General features: G+C 42.5%; 1 long non-coding RNA gene across 2 annotated transcripts; it reads right to left on the minus strand.

Annotated features, from left to right (window-relative positions):
- Positions 1–414: 414 nt before the first annotated feature.
- LOC127535862 (uncharacterized) lies at positions 415–11617 on the minus strand. Of its 2 annotated transcripts, none has more exons than XR_007944745.1 (3): positions 10562–11617; positions 5182–5377; positions 415–528 (listed from the first exon to the last, which is right to left on the minus strand). It is a non-coding gene; the product is annotated as an uncharacterized LOC127535862 (long non-coding RNA). The 2 variants fall into 2 exon arrangements; XR_007944746.1 differs by lacking the exon at positions 10562–11617 and adding an exon at positions 8120–8286.
- Positions 11618–16051: the final 4434 nt, after the last annotated feature.

Raw genomic sequence — 16051 nt, forward strand, 5'->3', positions numbered from 1 at the left:
AATTGGTCAGCTGATTCTTCACCCCCAGACAATACCACAGTGTGAAGATTTTGATTTTTGATGAAATGCTGTTGCCGTGGCAACGCGTTGTTTTTGTGACAAACAAAGTACTTTTTGACAGGCTTAGAATGTTCAACAGCTCACCAAAATTTACACACACATCACAGTCGTCTCAAGGAATAACACTGTATGCATCTCTGCAGGGCATGTGCTATAGCGCCCCCTGCAGTATGTTTAATAAACAGCCCCGGCAGCATGTTTGACCTGCATCCACAAAATTTGGGAGGCCTATAGAGCACACCAGGACACACAAAAAAGCCTCTTGGAGCCATCCCCTAAACTCAACAGGAAGTCCGCCATTTTGAATTAAGTGGATAAAATTTCTGTATTTTTTTCATTTTTGAGAGCGAACTCCTCCTCGGGGTTAAGGTCTAGAGAGCTGAAATTTTGCCAGGATATACAACACGATGTTATGATCAAAAGTTATCAAAGGCTTCTTGCAGAGTCAAAGGGTGTGGACATGGCGACCTCCAGAATTTTGATGGTTCGCCATGAAACATCAAGTGCTACCTAACTATCCTCTGCATGCTCCAATCTACCTCAGACCTCACATGCTTAAACACAGTCCTGTCCTGATCACATTTACAGGCCAAAATACATTCACAGCATGTACCATCGCGCCCCCTACAGCATTTAAAAAATAGCCTCCACACAGACTTTCACCTGGGACTATGAAATTTGGCATGCAAATGTAGCATGTCAGTGCAAACAGAAAAGTCTCTTGGAGTCATTCTCTAAACCCAACAGAAAGTCGGCCATTTTTAATTAAATGTCAGATTTTTGGTGTTTTTGGTCATTTTCAACAATTCATTTCTCACAGGCAATAACTCCAAAACATCTGAATTTGGGAAAATATATAAGACACGTCTTCAGGTTGCATATTTGCGAAAATTGTTCATAAAACTCAAAGGGCGTGGCCATGGCGGGCAGCTGAAGTTTAATGTTACGCCATGAAGCAGGACGTCTTGTGTAAATCCCCTGTACACGCTGCAATCCGCCTCAAACTTTACATGTTTGATCAGAGTCCAGTCCTGATGAGTTTCATAGACCAACATACAGTCACAGAGATAGCGCCACCTGGTGGATGGACACAAAGTGCTGCATAAATAGCCTGTACATGCTCAAATCTGCCTGAAATTTGACCTGTGTGCTCAGAATCAAGCCTTTGTGACATTCATGGGCCTAAATACACTCTCAGTCGTAGCTTTGCCTGGTGGAGATGCTTGGGGTCGCCGACAAGGAAGTATGCGAGGACCCGTTCAACGCTGCTCGCAGCTTTAATTATTATTATTATTTGTCTCTCAGAACAATTGCATTTTTGAGGGCCTAAACATGCTCAAAAACTCATGAAAATTTGTACACACATCAGGACTGGTGAAAAATTTCATATTTTAAAGGAATTGTAGAGGTGTGTGGCAAAATGGCTCCATAGCGCCCCCTACACTTTCCCACGCCCATCATGTTTCACCTACAGCTACCAAATTTGGTACACATATGCAGCACATCAGACTGAACAAAAAAGTCAGTGACAGCCATATTCCAAACCCAACAGGAAGTGAGCTATTTTAAGTTGAATGTGAGATTTTGCCCATTTTTCATTTTTTTCCAGAGCGAACTCCTCCCAGGGGGAAACTCCAATTCGCCTCAAATTCAACCAGTACATACAGGAGGCCTTAATGAGCAAAAGTTATCAAAATCTTTTTCAAAAGTCAAAGGGCGTGTCCGTGGCGGTCTGTGGAATTTTGATCCTTCGCCATGAAATTTCAAGTTGTGTGTAAATGCCCTGAACATGCTCCAATCTGCCTGAAACTTTATATGTATGATCAGATTCCTGCCCTGATCACATCCATATGATGAAATCCATTCACAGTCAGAGCGCCACCTGCTGGCAACAGAAAATGTCATTTTTTACACTTTGATGTATTATTCTTTGTCTCTTGCTCAGATTCACCTCAAATGTGGTGAAATAAACCTTAACATGTTGATGATTATTCACAGTGAAAATGGTGACGTGTCATAAAAAGGTGTGTCTGTGGCGGCGCGGCGAATTTAGATGTCTCGCCATGACGACTAAAATGTTTATATCTCAGCAAATCCTAATCGTATCTGCCCCAAACTTCATGTGCTGGACACCATTCCCAGTGTGAGGTCATCCACGGTGAAAATTTTGGAAAAAATCATAGCGCCACCTATTGGTAACAAGAAGTTTAGAAATTACATTTGCACACACCATTGCTCCAAACTTTTTCATATCATTCTGAAAATTGGTCAGCTGATTCTTCACCCCCAGACAATACCACAGTGTGAAGATTTTGATATTTGATGAAATGCTGTTGCCGTGGCAACGCGTTGTTTTTGTGACAAACAAAGTACTTTTTGACAGGCTTAGAATGTTCAACAGCTCACCAAAATTTACACACACATCACAGTCGTCTCAAGGAATGACACTGTATGCATCTCTGCAGGGCATGTGCTATAGCGCCCCCTGCAGTATGTTTAATAAACAGCCCCGGCAGCATGTTTCACCTACATCCACAAAATTTGGGAGGCCTATAGAGCACACCAGGACACACAAAAAAGCCTCTTGGAGCCATCCCCTAAACTCAACAGGAAGTCCGCCATTTTGAATTAAGTGGATAAAATTTCTGTATTTTTTTCATTTTTGAGAGCGAACTCCTCCTCGGGGTTAAGGTCTAGAGAGCTGAAATTTTGCCAGGATATACAACACGATGTTCTGATCAAAACTTATCAAAGGATTCTTGCAGAGTCAAACGGTGTGGACATGGCGACCTCCTCAATTTTGATGGTTCGCCATGAAACATCAAGTGCTACCTAACTATCCTCTGCATGCTCCAATCTACCTCAGACCTCACATGATTAAACACAGTCCTGTCCTGATCACATTTACAGGCCAAAATACATTCACAGTATGTGTCATAGCGCCCCCTAAAGAATTTAAAAATAGCCTCCACACAGACTTTCACCTATGACTATGAAATTTGGCATGCATATGTAGCACATCAGTGCAAGCAAAAAAGTCTCTTGGAGTCATTCTCTAAACACAACAGAAAGTCAGCCATTTTGAATTAAATGTCAGATTTTTGGTGTTTTTGGTCATTTTCAACAATTCATTTGTCACTGGCAATAACTCCAAAACACCTGAATTTGGGAAAATATATAAGAAACGCCTTCAGGTTGCATATTTGCGAAAATTGTTCACAAAACTCAAAGGGCATGGCCATGGCGGCCAACTGAACTTTAATGTTACGCCATGAAGCAGGACGTCTTGTGTAAATCCCCTGTAAATGCTGCAATTGCCTGAACTTTACATGTTTGATCAGAGACCGGTCCTTATGAGTTTCATAGACCAATATACAGTCACAGAGATAGCGCCACCTGGTGGATGGACAGAAAGTGCAGCATAAATAGCCTGTACATGCTCCAATCTGCCTGAAATTTGACCTGTGTGCTCAGAATCCAGCCTTTGTGACATCCGTGGGCCTAAATATACTCTCAGTCGTAGCATTGCCTGGTGGACATGCTTGGGGTCGCCGACCAGCAAGGATGCGAGGACCCGTTCAATGCTGCTCGCAGCTTTAATTATTATTATTATTATTATTATTATTTGTCTCTCAGAACAACTGCATTTTTGAGGGCCTAAACATGCTCAAAAACTCATGAAAATTTGTACACACACCAGAACTGGTGAAAAATTTTATATTCTAAAGGAATTGTGGTAGTGTCTGACAAAATGGCTCCATAGCGCCCCCTACAAAATTTTAAAAAGTGGTATTAGGCCAACTCGGAGGGAATTTGGCCGAGAGCTAAAAAATTTGGGAGGCATATGCAGCACATCAGGAAACACAAAAAAGTCAATGACAGCCATGCTCTACACCCAACAGGAAGTGTGCCATCATGCGTTAACTGTACAAAATCTATGATGAACTCCTCCTAGGGGAAAAGTCTGAGCGATCTGAAATTTTGCCAGTACATACAGCAGACCTTCCTGAGAAAAAGTTATCAAAATCTTCCTCCATAGTTAAAGGGTGTGGTCGTGGCGGCCTGTCGAAATTTGATCCTTCGCCATGAAACAGGAAATGCTGTCTAACTCTCCTGAACATGCTCCGATCTGAATGAAACTTTACATGTATGATCACAGACCTGCCTCGATGACATCCATACAGCAAGACTCATTCACAGTCACAGCGCCACCTTGTGGTATCAAGAATTTGACATTTTTTAGACTTTCATGTACTATTCTTAGCCTGTTGCTCAGATTCACCTCAGATGTTGTGACATAAGCCTGAACACATTGATGATGAAGCACAGAAAAAATGGTGACGTGTGATGAAAAGGCGTGTCTGTGGCGGGACGGCAAAGTTTGATGTTTCGCCATGAAAATTGAAGTGTTCATATCTCAGCTGCAAAGGATCCTATCTGCCCCAAACTTCATGTGCTGGACACCAGAACCAGTTTGAGGACATCCACACTGAAAAATTTAGAAAAAGTCATAGCGCCACCTCTTGGTAACAAGCAGTTTAGAAATTACATTTGCACACATCATTGCTCCAAACTTTGTCATATCATTCTGAAAATTGGTCAGCTAATTCTTCACCCCCAGACAATACCACAGTGTGAAGATTTTGATATTTGATGAAATGCTGTTGCCGTGGCAACGCGTTGTTTTTGTGACAAACAAAGTACTTTTTGACAGGCTTAGAATGTTCAACAGCTCACCAAAATTTACACACACATCACTGTCGTCTCAAGGAATAACACTGTATGCATCTCTGCAGGGCATGTGCTATAGCGCCCCCTGCAGTATGTTTAGTAAACAGCCCCGGCAGCATGTTTCACCTACATCCACAAAATTTGGGAGGCCTATAGAGCACACCAGGACACACAAAAAAGCCTCTTGGAGCCATCCCCTAAACTCAACAGGAAGTCCGCCATTTTGAATTAAGTGGATAAAATTTCTCTATTTTTTTCATTTTTGAGAGCGAACTCCTCCTCGGGGTTAAGGTCTCGAGAGCTGAAATTTTGCCAGGATATACAACACGATGTTACGATCAAAAGTTATCAAAGGATTCTTGCAGAGTCAAAGGGTGTTGACATGGCGACCTCCAGAATTTTGATGGTTCGCCATGAAACATCAAGTGCTACCTAACTATCCTCTGCATGCTCCAATCTACCTCAGACCTCACATGATTAAACACAGTCCTGTCCTGATCACATTTACAGGCCAAAATACATCCACAGTATGTGTCATAGCGCCCCCTAAAAGAATTTAAAAAATAGCCTCCACACAGACTTTCACCTATGACTATGAAATTTGGCATGCATATGTAGCACATCAGTGCAAGCAAAAAGTCTCTTGGAGTCATTCTCTAAACACAACAGAAGTCAGCCATTTTGAATTAAATGTCAGATTTTTGGTGTTTTTGGTCATTTTCAACAATTCATTTGTCACTGGCAATAACTCCAAAACACCTGAATTTGGGAAAATATATAAGAAACGCCTTCAGGTTGCATATTTTGCGAAAATTGTTCACAAAACTCAAAGGGCATGGCCATGGCGGCCAACTGACTTTAATGTTACGCCATGAAAGCAGGACGTCTTGTGTAAATCCCCTGTACATGCTGTAATCTACCTCAAACTTTACATGTTTGATCAGAGTCCAGGCCTGATGAGTTTCATAGACCACTATACAGTCACAGACATAGTGCCACCTGGTGGATGGACACAAGTGCTGCAAATAGTCTGTACATGCCCAAGTTGCATTTGTGGTCCGATCCAGCGTGCCGAGCCTATGAAATAATTATTAGTCGAGCAGGTGCTGAGACAGTCCGGTGCAAGGGCACCGGCTGTCCAAGGCACCAACGGTGCCGTAGGACCCTATTGAAACCTACGGTTTATTATTAGGGTCCGAGCACCGAGGTGCCGAGGACAGGCGGTGCAAGGCACCGGCTGTCCAAGGCACCAACGGTGCCGTAGGACCCTATTGAAACCCTACGGTTTTATTATTAGGGTCCGAGCACCGAGGTGCCGAGGACAGGCGGTGCAAGGGCACCGGCTGTCCAAGGCACCAACGGTGCCGTAGACCCTATTGGAACCCTACGGTTTATTAGGTCCGAGCACCGAGGTGCCGAGGACAGGCGGTGCAAAGGCACCGGCTGTCCAAGCACCAACGGTGCCGTAGGACCCTATTGGAACCTACGGGTTTATTATTATTATTATTATTAGGGTCCGAGCACCGAGGTGCCGAGGACAGGCGGTGCAAGGGCACCGGCTGTCCAAGGCACCAACGGTGCCGTAGGACCCTATTGAAACCCTACGGTTTATTATTATTTATTATTATTATTATTATTTGTCTCTCAGAACAACTGCATTTTTGAGGGCCTAAACATGCTCAAAAACTCATGAAAATTTGTACACACACCAGAACTGGTGAAAAATTTTATATTTCTAAGGAATTGTGGTAGTGTATGACAAAATGGCTCCATAGCGCCCCCTACAAAATTTTTAAAAAGTGGTATTAGGCCAACTCGGAGGGAATTTGGCCGAGAGCTAAAAAATTTGGGAGGCATATGCAGCACATCAGGAAACACAAAAAAGTCAATCACAGCCATGCTCTACACCCAACAGGAAGTGCGCCATCATGCGTTAACTGTACAAAATCTATGATGAACTCCTCCTAGGGGAAAAGTCTGAGCGATCTGAAATTTTGCCAGTACATACAGCAGACCTTCCTGAGAAAAAGTTATCAAAATCTTCCTCCATAGTTAAAGGGTGTGGTCGTGGCGGCCTGTCGAAATTTGATCCTTCGCCATGAAACAGGAAATGCTGTCTAACTCTCCTGAACATGCTCCGATCTGAATGAAACTTTACATGTATGATCACAGACCTGCCTCGATGACATCCATACAGCAAGATTCATTCACAGTCACAGCGCCACCTTGTGGTATCAAGAATTTGACATTTTTTAGACTTTCATGTACTATTCTTAGCCTGTTGCTCAGATTCACCTCAGATGTTGTGACATAAGCCTGAACACATTGATGATGAAGCACAGAAAAAATGGTGACGTGTGATGAAAAGGCGTGTCTGTGGCGGGACGGCAAAGTTTGATGTTTCGCCATGAAAATTGAAGTGTTCATATCTCAGCTGCAAAGGATCCTATCTGCCCCAAACTTCATGTGCTGGACACCAGAACCAGTTTGAGGACATCCACACTGAAAAATTTAGAAAAAGTCATAGCGCCACCTCTTGGTAACAAGCAGTTTAGAAATTACATTTGCACACATCATTGCTCCAAACTTTGTCATATCATTCTGAAAATTGGTCAGCTGATTCTTCACCCCCAGACAATACCACAGTGTGAAGATTTTGATATTTGATGAAATGCTGTTGCCGTGGCAACGCGTTGTTTTTGTGACAAACAAAGTACTTTTTGACAGGCTTAGAATGTTCAACAGCTCACCAAAATTTACACACACATCACAGTCGTCTCAAGGAATAACACTGTATGCATCTCTGCAGGGCATGTGCTATAGCGCCCCCTGCAGTATGTTTAATAAACAGCCCCGGCAGCATGTTTCACCTACATCCACAAAATTTGGGAGGCCTATAGAGCACACCAGGACACACAAAAAAGCCTCTTGGAGCCATCCCCTAAACTCAACAGGAAGTCCGCCATTTTGAATTAAGTGGATAAATTTCTCTATTTTTTTCATTTTTGAGAGCGAACTCCTCCTCGGGGTTAAGGTCTAGAGAGCTGAAATTTTGCCAGGATATACAACACGATGTTATGATCAAAAGTTATCAAAGGATTCTTGCAGAGTCAAAGGGTGTGGACATGGCGACCTCCAGAATTTTGATGGTTCGCCATGAAACATCAAGTGCTACCTAACTATCCTCTGCATGCTCCAATCTACCTCAGACCTCACATGATTAAACACAGTCCTGTCCTGATCACATTTATAGGCCAAAATACATTCACAGCATGTCCATAGCGCCCCCTAAAAGAATTTAAAAAATAGCCTCCACACAGACTTTCACCTATGACTATGAAATTTGGCATGCATATGTAGCACATCAGTGCAAGCAAAAAAGTCTCTTGGAGTCATTCTCTAAACACAACAGAAAGTCAGCCATTTTGAATTAAATGTCAGATTTTTGGTGTTTTTGGTCATTTTCAACAATTCATTTGTCACTGGCAATAACTCCAAAACACCTGAATTTGGGAAATATATAAGAAACGCCTTCAGGTTGCATATTTGCGAAAATTGTTCACAAAACTCAAAGGGCATGGCCATGGCGGCCAACTGAACTTTAATGTTACGCCATGAAGCAGGACGTCTTGTGTAAATCCCCTGTACATGCTGTAATCTACCTCAAACTTTACATGTTTGATCAGAGTCCAGGCCTGATGAGTTTCATAGACCACTATACAGTCACAGACATAGTGCCACCTGGTGGATGGACACAAAGTGCTGCAAAAATAGTCTGTACATGCTCCAATCTGTCTGAAATTTGACCTGAGTGCTCAGAATCCAGTCCTCGTTACATCCATGAGCCTAAATACACTTTGTCGCAGCATTGCCTGGTGGACATGCTTGGGGTCGCCGACCAGCAAGGATGCGAGGACCCGTTCAATGCTGCTCGCAGCTTTAATTTAGGGTCCGAGCACCGAGGTGCCGAGGACAGGCGGTGCAAGGCACCGGCTGTCCAAGGCACCAACGGTGCCGTAGGACACTATTGAAACCCTACGGTTTATTATTATTATTATTATTATTATTATTATTATATTTGTCTCTCAGAACAACTGCATTTTTGAGGGCCTAAACATGCTCAAAAACTCATGAAAATTTGTACACACACCAGAACTGGTGAAAAATTTTATATTCTAAAGGAATTGTGGTAGTGTATGACAAAATGGCTCCATAGCGCCCCCTACAAAATTTTAAAAAGTGGTATTAGGCCAACTCGGAGGGAATTTGGCCGAGAGCTAAAAAATTTGGGAGGCATATGCAGCACATCAGGAAACACAAAAAAGTCAATCACAGCCATGCTCTACACCCAACAGGAAGTGCGCCATCATGCGTTAACTGTACAAAATCTATGATGAACTCCTCCTAGGGGAAAAGTCTGAGCGATCTGAAATTTTGCCAGTACATACAGCAGACCTTCCTGAGAAAAAGTTATCAAAATCTTCCTCCATAGTTAAAGGGTGTGGTCGTGGCGGCCTGTCGAAATTTGATCCTTCGCCATGAAACAGGAAATGCTGTCTAACTCTCCTGAACATGCTCCGATCTGAATGAAACTTTACATGTATGATCACAGACCTGCCTCGATGACATCCATACAGCAAGATTCATTCACAGTCACAGCGCCACCTTGTGGTATCAAGAATTTGACATTTTTTAGACTTTCATGTACTATTCTTAGCCTGTTGCTCAGATTCACCTCAGATGTTGTGACATAAGCCTGAACACATTGATGATGAAGCACAGAAAAAATGGTGACGTGTGATGAAAAGGCGTGTCTGTGGCGGGACGGCAAAGTTTGATGTTTCGCCATGAAAATTGAAGTGTTCATATCTCAGCTGCAAAGGATCCTATCTGCCCCAAACTTCATGTGCTGGACACCAGAACCAGTTTGAGGACATCCACACTGAAAAATTTAGAAAAAGTCATAGCGCCACCTCTTGGTAACAAGCAGTTTAGAAATTACATTTGCACACATCATTGCTCCAAACTTTGTCATATCATTCTGAAAATTGGTCAGCTAATTCTTCACCCCCAGACAATACCACAGTGTGAAGATTTTGATATTTGATGAAATGCTGTTGCCGTGGCAACGCGTTGTTTTTGTGACAAACAAAGTACTTTTTGACAGGCTTAGAATGTTCAACAGCTCACCAAAATTTACACACACATCACAGTCGTCTCAAGGAATAACACTGTATGCATCTCTGCAGGGCATGTGCTATAGCGCCCCCTGCAGTATGTTTAATAAACAGCCCCGGCAGCATGTTTCACCTACATCCACAAAATTTGGGAGGCCTATAGAGCACACCAGGACACACAAAAAAGCCTCTTGGAGCCATCCCCTAAACTCAACAGGAAGTCCGCCATTTTGAATTAAGTGGATAAAATTTCTGTATTTTTTTCATTTTTGAGAGCGAACTCCTCCTCGGGGTTAAGGTCTAGAGAGCTGAAATTTTGCCAGGATATACAACACGATGTTATGATCAAAAGTTATCAAAGGATTCTTGCAGAGTCAAAGGGTGTGGACATGGCGACCTCCAGAATTTTGATGGTTCGCCATGAAACATCAAGTGCTACCTAACTATCCTCTGCATGCTCCAATCTACCTCAGACCTCACATGATTAAACACAGTCCTGTCCTGATCACATTTATAGGCCAAAATACATTCACAGCATGTACCATAGCGCCCCCTAAAAGAATTTAAAAAATAGCCTCCACACAGACTTTCACCTATGACTATGAAATTTGGCATGCATATGTAGCACATCAGTGCAAGCAAAAAAGTCTCTTGGAGTCATTCTCTAAACACAACAGAAAGTCAGCCATTTTGAATTAAATGTCAGATTTTTGGTGTTTTTGGTCATTTTCAACAATTCATTTGTCACTGGCAATAACTCCAAAACACCTGAATTTGGGAAAATATATAAGAAACGCCTTCAGGTTGCATATTTGCGAAAATTGTTCACAAAACTCAAAGGGCATGGCCATGGCGGCCAACTGAACTTTAATGTTACGCCATGAAGCAGGACGTCTTGTGTAAATCCCCTGTACATGCTGTAATCTACCTCAAACTTTACATGTTTGATCAGAGTCCAGTCCTGATGAGTTTCATAGACCACTATACAGTCACAGACATAGTGCCACCTGGTGGATGGACACAAAGTGCTGCAAAAATAGTCTGTACATGCTCCAATCTGTCTGAAATTTGACCTGAGTGCTCAGAATCCAGTCCTCGTTACATCCATGAGCCTAAATACACTTTGTCGCAGCATTGCCTGGTGGACATGCTTGGGGTCGCCGACCAGCAAGGATGCGAGGACCCGTTCAACGCTGCTCGCAGCTTTAATTATTATTATTATTATTATTATTATTTGTCTCTCAGAACAACTGCATTTTTGAGGGCCTAAACATGCTCAAAAACTCATGAAAATTTGTACACACACCAGAACTGGTGAAAAATTTTATATTCTAAAGGAATTGTGGTAGTGTATGACAAAATGGCTCCATAGCGCCCCCTACAAAATTTTAAAAAGTGGTATTAGGCCAACTCGGAGGGAATTTGGCCGAGAGCTAAAAATTTGGGAGGCATATGCAGCACATCAGGAAACACAAAAAAGTCAATCACAGCCATGCTCTACACCCAACAGGAAGTGCGCCATCATGCGTTAACTGTACAAAATCTATGATGAACTCCTCCTAGGGGAAAAGTCTGAGCGATCTGAAATTTTGCCAGTACATACAGCAGACCTTCCTGAGAAAAAGTTATCAAAATCTTCCTCCATAGTTAAAGGGTGTGGTCGTGGCGGCCTGTCGAAATTTGATCCTTCGCCATGAAACAGGAAATGCTGTCTAACTCTCCTGAACATGCTCCGATCTGAATGAAACTTTACATGTATGATCACAGACCTGCCTCGATGACATCCATACAGCAAGATTCATTCACAGTCACAGCGCCACCTTGTGGTATCAAGAATTTGACATTTTTTAGACTTTCATGTACTATTCTTAGCCTGTTGCTCAGATTCACCTCAGATGTTGTGACATAAGCCTGAACACATTGATGATGAAGCACAGAAAAAATGGTGACGTGTGATGAAAAGGCGTGTCTGTGGCGGGACGGCAAAGTTTGATGTTTCGCCATGAAAATTGAAGTGTTCATATCTCAGCTGCAAAGGATCCTATCTGCCCCAAACTTCATGTGCTGGACACCAGAACCAGTTTGAGGACATCCACACTGAAAAATTTAGAAAAAGTCATAGCGCCACCTCTTGGTAACAAGCAGTTTAGAAATTACATTTGCACACATCATTGCTCCAAACTTTGTCATATCATTCTGAAAATTGGTCAGCTAATTCTTCACCCCCAGACAATACCACAGTGTGAAGATTTTGATATTTGATGAAATGCTGTTGCCGTGGCAACGCGTTGTTTTTGTGACAAACAAAGTACTTTTTGACAGGCTTAGAATGTTCAACAGCTCACCAAAATTTACACACACATCACAGTCGTCTCAAGGAATAACACTGTATGCATCTCTGCAGGGCATGTGCTATAGCGCCCCCTGCAGTATGTTTAATAAACAGCCCCGGCAGCATGTTTCACCTACATCCACAAAATTTGGGAGGCCTATAGAGCACACCAGGACACACAAAAAAGCCTCTTGGAGCCATCCCCTAAACTCAACAGGAAGTCCGCCATTTTGAATTAAGTGGATAAAATTTCTGTATTTTTTTCATTTTTGAGAGCGAACTCCTCCTCGGGGTTAAGGTCTAGAGAGCTGAAATTTTGCCAGGATATACAACACGATGTTATGATCAAAAGTTATCAAAGGATTCTTGCAGAGTCAAAGGGTGTGGACATGGCGACCTCCAGAATTTTGATGGTTCGCCATGAAACATCAAGTGCTACCTAACTATCCTCTGCATGCTCCAATCTACCTCAGACCTCACATGATTAAACACAGTCCTGTCCTGATCACATTTACAGGCCAAAATACATCCACAGTATGTGTCATAGCGCCCCCTAAAAGAATTTAAAAAATAGCCTCCACACAGACTTTCACCTATGACTATGAAATTTGGCATGCATATGTAGCACATCAGTGCAAGCAAAAAAGTCTCTTGGAGTCATTCTCTAAACACAACAGAAAGTCAGCCATTTTGAATTAAATGTCAGATTTTTGGTGTTTTTGGTCATTTTCAACAATTCATTTGTCACTGGCAATAACTCCAAAACACCTGAATTTGGGAAAATATATAAGAAACGCCTTCAGGTTGCATATTTGCGAAAATTGTTCACAAAACTCAAAGGGCATGGCCATGGCGGCCAACTGAACTTTAATGTTACGCCATGAAGCAGGACGTCTTGTGTAAATCCCCTGTACATGCTGTAATCTACCTCAAACTTTACATGTTTGATCAGAGTCCAGGCCTGATGAGTTTCATAGACCACTATACAGTCACAGACATAGTGCCACCTGGTGGATGGACACAAAGTGCTGCAAAAATAGTCTGTACATGCTCCAATCTGTCTGAAATTTGACCTGAGTGCTCAGAATCCAGTCCTCGTTACATCCATGAGCCTAAATACACTTTGTCGCAGCATTGCCTGGTGGACATGCTTGGGGTCGCCGACCAGCAAGGATGCGAGGACCCGTTCAACGCTGCTCGCAGCTTTAATTATTATTATTATTATTATTATTATTATTTGTCTCTCAGAACAACTGCATTTTTGAGGGCCTAAACATGCTCAAAAACTCATGAAAATTTGTACACACACCAGAACTGGTGAAAAATTTTATATTCTAAAGGAATTGTGGTAGTGTATGACAAAATGGCTCCATAGCGCCCCCTACAAAATTTTAAAAAGTGGTATTAGGCCAACTCGGAGGGAATTTGGCCGAGAGCTAAAAAATTTGGGAGGCATATGCAGCACATCAGGAAACACAAAAAAGTCAATGACAGCCATGCTCTACACCCAACAGGAAGTGTGCCATCATGCGTTAACTGTACAAAATCTATGATGAACTCCTCCTAGGGGAAAAGTCTGAGCGATCTGAAATTTTGCCAGTACATACAGCAGACCTTCCTGAGAAAAAGTTATCAAAATCTTCCTCCATAGTTAAAGGGTGTGGTCGTGGCGGCCTGTCGAAATTTGATCCTTCGCCATGAAACAGGAAATGCTGTCTAACTCTCCTGAACATGCTCCGATCTGAATGAAACTTTACATGTATGATCACAGACCTGCCTCGATGACATCCATACAGCAAGATTCATTCACAGTCACAGCGCCACCTTGTGGTATCAAGAATTTGACATTTTTTAGACTTTCATGTACTATTCTTAGCCTGTTGCTCAGATTCACCTCAGATGTTGTGACATAAGCCTGAACACATTGATGATGAAGCACAGAAAAAATGGTGACGTGTGATGAAAAGGCGTGTCTGTGGCGGGACGGCAAAGTTTGATGTTTCGCCATGAAAATTGAAGTGTTCATATCTCAGCTGCAAAGGATCCTATCTGCCCCAAACTTCATGTGCTGGACACCAGAACCAGTTTGAGGACATCCACACTGAAAAATTTAGAAAAAGTCATAGCGCCACCTCTTGGTAACAAGCAGTTTAGAAATTACATTTGCACACATCATTGCTCCAAACTTTGTCATATCATTCTGAAAATTGGTCAGCTAATTCTTCACCCCCAGACAATACCACAGTGTGAAGATTTTGATATTTGATGAAATGCTGTTGCCGTGGCAACGCGTTGTTTTTGTGACAAACAAAGTACTTTTTGACAGGCTTAGAATGTTCAACAGCTCACCAAAATTTACACACACATCACTGTCGTCTCAAGGAATAACACTGTATGCATCTCTGCAGGGCATGTGCTATAGCGCCCCCTGCAGTATGTTTAATAAACAGCCCCGGCAGCATGTTTCACCTACATCCACAAAATTTGGGAGGCCTATAGAGCACACCAGGACACACAAAAAAGCCTCTTGGAGCCATCCCCGAAACTCAACAGGAAGTCCGCCATTTTGAATTAAGTGGATAAAATTTCTCTATTTTTTTCATTTTTGAGAGCGAACTCCTCCTCGGGGTTAAGGTCTCGAGAGCTGAAATTTTGCCAGGATATACAACACGATGTTACGATCAAAAGTTATCAAAGGATTCTTGCAGAGTCAAAGGGTGTTGACATGGCGACCTCCAGAATTTTGATGGTTCGCCATGAAACATCAAGTGCTACCTAACTATCCTCTGCATGCTCCAATCTACCTCAGACCTCACATGATTAAACACAGTCCTGTCCTGATCACATTTACAGGCCAAAATACATCCACAGTATGTGTCATAGCGCCCCCTAAAAGAATTTAAAAAATAGCCTCCACACAGACTTTCACCTATGACTATGAAATTTGGCATGCATATGTAGCACATCAGTGCAAGCAAAAAAGTCTCTTGGAGTCATTCTCTAAACACAACAGAAAGTCAGCCATTTTGAATTAAATGTCAGATTTTTGGTGTTTTTGGTCATTTTCAACAATTCATTTGTCACTGGCAATAACTCCAAAACACCTGAATTTGGGAAAATATATAAGAAACGCCTTCAGGTTGCATATTTGCGAAAATTGTTCACAAAACTCAAAGGGCATGGCCATGGCGGCCAACTGAACTTTAATGTTACGCCATGAAGCAGGACGTCTTGTGTAAATCCCCTGTACATGCTGTAATCTACCTCAAACTTTACATGTTTGATCAGAGTCCAGGCCTGATGAGTTTCATAGACCACTATACAGTCACAGACATAGTGCCACCTGGTGGATGGACACAAAGTGCTGCAAAAATAGTCTGTACATGCTCCAATCTGTCTGAAATTTGACCTGAGTGCTCAGAATCCAGTCCTCGTTACATCCATGAGCCTAAATACACTTTGTCGCAGCATTGCCTGGTGGACATGCTTGGGGTCGCCGACCAGCAAGGATGCGAGGACCCGTCCAACGCTGCTCGCAGCTTTAATTATTATTATTATTTGTCTCTCAGAACAACTGCATTTTTGAGGGCCTAAACATGCTCAAAAACTCATGAAAATTTGTACACACACCAGAACTGGTGAAAAATTTTATATTCTAAAGGAATTGTGGAAGTGTATGACAAAATGGCTCCATAGCGCCCCCTACACTTTCCTACGGGCAGCATGTTTCACCTACAGCTACCAAATTTGG

The sequence above is a fragment of the Acanthochromis polyacanthus genome, chromosome 1 (genome assembly GCF_021347895.1).
Source record: "Acanthochromis polyacanthus isolate Apoly-LR-REF ecotype Palm Island chromosome 1, KAUST_Apoly_ChrSc, whole genome shotgun sequence".
NCBI classification, from domain to species: Eukaryota; Metazoa; Chordata; class Actinopteri; family Pomacentridae; genus Acanthochromis; species Acanthochromis polyacanthus.